The sequence below is a fragment of the Lepisma saccharinum genome, chromosome 17 (genome assembly GCF_977018435.1).
Source record: "Lepisma saccharinum chromosome 17, izLepSacc3.1, whole genome shotgun sequence".
NCBI classification, from domain to species: Eukaryota; Metazoa; Arthropoda; class Insecta; order Zygentoma; family Lepismatidae; genus Lepisma; species Lepisma saccharinum.
Genome location: NC_139245.1, coordinates 27302129 through 27308319, shown reverse-complemented (window position 1 = coordinate 27308319; position 6191 = coordinate 27302129).

The following is a 6191-nucleotide window of genomic DNA, read 5'->3' as shown; positions in this document are numbered from 1 at the left end:
AGCTGTGAAAATGTTTGACATAAAGTCAAAGTTTGGTAAAAAAATAAACTCAAAATTAAGTTAAATAGCACACAGTAACATACATTTACTCCCTAAATCAATAATCAAAAGGTCCTAGGTTCGTTACCCCGTAATAAAAGCAAATGGTGAAAACTGTAGGCCCCGTCCCTAATAGCTCTCCCTTCTTCATAGTACAGATAAAAAAAACCTGCGCTAAAGCGTCCTGTGCCTTGAAGGCAAACCTGAACGGAATATTAATTGGCGGCGGAAACCGATTCTACAAGCGACGCATAGCTTCAGAGATTTGACCATTGCTGTGCATTCCAGACAACAAAGGATGTCTGGATCAATCCCTCCCCTGCCCTACAGTATTGCATACCTTTCTCCTGTTCTTGCGTACTGGTTAACCTTGAAAAAACCGGTTCTGATTGGTCAATCGGGTTCTTCCTTTGTTCTTACTTTGTGACGTCATTTGACCTTGAACGCACACTCCCCCAAATTCCTTTCTCGTCTACCTGCGCGGAATATTAATTCATTCTCTCTGTCTGGGATCAGAGCGGAGTCGAAATTCAAAGACCGTATTCTGTCTAGCGTGTTGCACCACCGTGTTTCATACCATAATAACATACATTATTACATAGTACTAATTAATAATATTACATATCGCGGGTTCGAGTACCGGGACCGTCTTCTTTCGTACCATTACCAGCGTTCATAGCGGTTCATAAACCATAGAAAACTTATTTTCAATATTATAAACATTAATTATTATCGATTTATACGTTACATACTTTGCAGTAATGAATATAAAAACATATGCATAGCGTTTAGTACCTCTAATTACCTTCTATATACATATTTTTCATAAAATAAATAAATATATATTCTTAAAAGTTATAAACATGCAAATACATAAATGTAAAGTATTCTAAGTACTTGCTAATAAATTCTAAGTACGCGCAAATTAGTTCTAAGTACGTGCAAATTAGTTATAAGTACGTGCAAATGAATTGCGAATATTAAATAGCAACATCCGTTATCTAATGTACCTACTACTCAAGATGAGTACAAATTGACGTGTGGATCATCTGACCCCTGTGTCCCCCTCCGATTTCCATGGAATTTGACAGGTGTATAGAGAGGTCCTATGCGCCCTGTTTCTTCCTATGCCATATTTACGTGGTTTCGGGGTCAGATCCTCACTTTAATTTCTCCTCATCTTGACATTTGAAGGGGGGGGCTCTATACACCTGCCAAGTTTCATGGAAATCGGAGGGGGAGACTTAGACCTCCCTTGTAAGTGTATTAATTAATTACAAATCGCGCACGCGCGTACACACACTATATATATGTGTGTATGTATGTATTATTATATATACACAGTGCGTCCATTTCGATCTTCAGCCGAGAGATCGGGAGAAGCGTGGCGGGCGGCGCTGGCGGAGATGTCGACATTTGAGGCTTGTAATGCCCGCTTATGTTTATGGACATATGCAGACATGTATATAAATATTGCAAAACGAGCAAAGAATGTGCTTATAACAACATGTTATAAGCACATTCTTACTTTCCAAAGAAGCGCATGTGGGATGGCAAAACGGATCCGGATCCGAAAGTTCTGGATCCGGATCCGAAAGTACCGGATCCGGATCCGGATCCGAAAGTACCGGATTCGGATCCGGATCTGAAAATCCCGGATCCGAAAAATTTTAGGATCCGGAACCGGATCCTTAGGATCCGGATCTGGCCATCCCTAGTCTCGATCCCGCCCCATGCGCGCCGACTACGTTGGTGCTCCGGGGCTCGAGCACCCACATAACTAATACTGTAGGTGCGCCGCTCCCACAAGATTTTTAGTTTGAGAAAAACAAAATAAAATAAATATTTCTCACTTGCCATTATCAAAAAAATAATAAGCAATTAAAACATTGAGATGGAAGTTAAAATTTCTAACCTCTAAAACATAATTGTTTCAAATGTGTTTGTGCAAAGGCAACCAAGCAACACATTCCTTCCTTCCTTGCCTGTCTCTGGCCAAGTCAAAGGCAGTCCCCACAATAACAATGGAAGTATATTGTATTGTGAATAGAATCCCGTCTTTTCGGCTTGCTTTGGTGTTTCCTTACAAGTGACACACTACAATACGCCCACTCCATTCGTCAACAATTGTTTTAAAATAACTACTTGCCGATATTGAGCACTAATAAAGAATAAACCGAGACACAAGGAAGCTGATTGTGACCGACTACCTCAATAGTTGATTTTTTCTTTTTTTGTTTGTTTCAATCATATAAGAGCGGAGTGGTTTATGGTGTTGTAAAAAACATTCCCAGACTGACTTTGCGACCATTCTGTCCCACAAGGTGGTGTGTGAGGGTAAAATCACTACAATCGTTGGAAAGTAATTATGACGTTCTCTTAAAAGTTTTGGAAGATCTGTCAGAAGAAAAAAGTGAAGTCGGTGGGAAGGCTAGTGGATATTTTTCAAACCTACATCAATTCAGATTTCCTATTTTCCTGAAAATGTTAATTTCAGTTTCGGCAGGATTGAACAACTTCATTCTTCTTTTCAGAAGAAATCATTGTCATACCGAGAAATCAAAACTTTGGTGGAAATTTTGTCTGCAAGTTTAGCTTTACAAAGGGATATATTTTTTGAGTTGTGGAATGAAACCATGAGGAAAGCGGAGGAATTGAACATTGATGAACCAGTTTTGCCTAGAAAAAGGAAGATGCCAAAACGCTACGGCGAAGGTAGTGATCCTCATACGTATCAAACGCCGGAGGAAATGTACAGACAAATATTTTGTGAGATAATTGTAGACTGAAAACAAAAACCTAGCTAAGTGCCAAAATCTAAGTTCCGAGAAAAACAGGAAAAACATTGTCTTGGAAGATATCCTACAAGGTTAACATTACCGTTCTAGGCTTACCTCATTAGACGGGGCTTGTTTTGGAGGAAACGCAGCACACAATAACCTCCAAGACGTCCAAGTGACCACAAAACCAGTCACATGTCGCTTGGCACATAGCCCGTATTTTGATACACAGCAGGTGGCACTTAGACCAAGGCGCATTCTTATGGCTAAAGTTTGAACTACTTGCAGACTGCATATCACATAGCCCGGTTTTTACCGCACTGGCATAGGCCCATAGCCCATATTTTAGCAATAAAATGGAAATGGATTGTTGTGGCACTTAGCCCGGTTTTTATTTTCAGTCTACAATTGATGTGGCTGTAGATTCGCTAAATCGTAGATTTCAAACAAAGGTTTTGGAACTTATTTCACAACTTGAAGCTTTTGCTATCGGTCAAATTGGTGCTGATCGAATTCTGCAGTTCTATGGGACAGACTTTGATAAAGACACGCTAACATTGAACAGGGACATGTTTCTAGATGTGTGCAGAACGAACAAAGAAAAAGTGGCCAACTTGTCAGACATTACAAATATTTTATGTAGAGAAAACAGTGGTCCCATGCGTGAAATGCTCACAGAATTTGTGAAGTTTGTACGGGTGATTTTAACTATACCTGTTACTTCTTGTATCTGTGAGCGGTCATTTTCAGTACTTAGACGATTGAAAACGTTTTTGCGGTCAACAATGACCCAAAAAAGATTGAATGATTTGGCAATTTTGCATGTTCATAAAGAAATGACTAAAAATATTGACATTACCAAAATTGCAAACAAATTCATAAGTGCAAATGACGTAAGAAGGAATGTGTTTAATATTGAAAGTTAACATGTCATGATTATTATTATTATTTGGTACATAAAGTTAGTCATTTTGTAGTTTCTGTTCACAACAAAATCCTTGCATATTTCCTTCTGCAATACAATTAAAATTATTTGCATGAAGATTTTTTCATTTTAATTTGTATGAATGTGGAATTTTCTTTTAGTAACGTGTTGATAATATCTTTGATAATATCATTGCCTCTTGCAATCATTGAGCATGTAAGTTGTTTAAAGTATACAATACTTGATAATTACAGATCTAACCGCCATTGATATGCACCCACAGAAATTTTAGAAAGTCGGCGCCCTTGCCCGCCCCAACTCAAACACTTCTGTCCCGCACACCGCCCTGGCACAGGACCATGTGACTGACATTCTTGCCCGACTATGAAAGTAGGAAACACAGACTAGAAGTAGGAAGTCTCTGCCCTCTATATTTATTCTGATTCGTTGATGTTCAGTACAGTAATTCGTCCATTTTCAGAGTGAATCAGGACATTTTAGAGATTATTTAATTTTGTGAGCTTTTCATTAGGTTTCACTTTTTATTATTGGATTATAAACTTAGTAGTAAGCTGAGTAAAATTATACTGAAATCAAATTTTATCATATCCGCCACAAAATGATTATTCGTACCTTTGTGAATCGTATCGTGTGATAATTAGTAGGATCCTGTGAGTGTTTTGTCGTTGTGTGTGATATGGGTCTTCCTTGTCGCACAACAGTTTTGCTACCGTGTGTTCTGACGTCAGACGAGGTATGCGTACGATGTTAGGTTAGGTTCTATTAGCAATAATACAATTAAAAATTATTATTTAGGCTAAGAGAACTAAGCATAGCTAGCCTAACCTAACAACACAGGTATTTAGCCTAAAATTTAAAAGCTTCCTCCCGTGACGTCAGAACACAAGGCTGCTCAAGTGTTGTGCGATAAGTGACACCCTTCTCGTGTTTCTGGCAAGAAATTTGTAAATTGAACTCAGTGTTGCCAGGTCTACTGATTTCGCAGGAGATTTCCTGATTTTCAGCACGATCTACTGATCTCCTGACAAGTTTCAGGAATTTGTGGAAATCTCCTGATTTTTTGCTTCCTTAAATATTTCTAATGAACAAATATTTTTAAAACTCGAAAGTTGATTTAAAATTTACATATTCAGCTGATGGAATGCAAAGACCCATGAATATTCCGCAGAGAGAGAGAGAGGTGGGGGGGAGGATGGTCATACCAGGCTTGATGACACTGGGAAAGACCCGCGGCTTCTTGAGCCCTTTGTGCGTTGGGAACTCCAAGGCGGGTGTCCTAACTTTCCCCATTGAGGTTTTTGTCAAAGGGGAGGAAACTGGTTACAACTAAATACCAATGTTGCCACCCAAGTATTCAGTTTTTTGGTAGTGTTTATTGCAAATGCTAGATACAGGTTCAGGTTTTTAACTCTGATAAAAAAACGAGTCCACATTACGAATGCAGTCAAAGGTTATGGTTACAGAAGCTCTTAGCAAACTGTTGATTGATTGATTTGGTTTATTTTACTTCGCATTTCTGCCACTTTTGGCTGATCGCGAAGACAAGGCTGAGTGATGATATGATGAAATTGATGAAGGGACAACCATGCCCAGGCCGAGATTCGATCCCGAGACGGGATCCCTGATGTCATAGCTCTCTGCTAACCACTCAGCCACGGAAGTCGGCTTAGTAGACTGCTGTTGCAGACTTATACGTCGCAGTTTTATTTTTCCTTAATCATCTCTTAACTTAGAAATAATAGTTCATGTTTTTATAGCGTTGTTTTTCTTAAGCTATTTCTGAGCGTAACTACTACTACAATTGGTCTTATGTCCCTTTATACTCAGTCAATACTGTGACGGTAGAAATTCTCTTTCCAGATTTTATACCAGGTAATCCTCGAATGCAAAAAGCTGATTTAATTAACATTTACATTGTCTGGAGTAACTGGGGGAAAAAAGTTGAAGAAAAAATCTGCGACTTGTCTGATACTGGGCCCCGGGTTCGAATCCCGGGCTGGGACTGGGATATTTCGCGGGTTCAGGCATGATAGCCCTTCTGCATTACCATGAATGGGAGTATGCTTATATTCTGTAACTTTGGCTAGTTTTAAAGAAAAGCAATCTAAGGTGTTATCAGGTAGAATATTTAAAAAATATATCCCTGAATGCGTAGTGGTTTAAGCTCTAGTCCTAGTTAATACAAAAATCACGAAATGTTTCCATAAACTTTTAAACGCCAAGTACATAAATCCACGCACAGTCACAACTTATTTTAGAATATTTGTGAGAGATGAACAGAAAATCGAGGTCGGATTTTTTCCAGTAATGTCACTGCCTTTTGCAATGTGTAGGAGCAGTGCCGGCGATTAGGGGGGGGGGCAATCCTTGCACCCCCTCAGTTTTGGCACCCGATCATCGGCACTGGTTGGGGGAAACTGTACCTT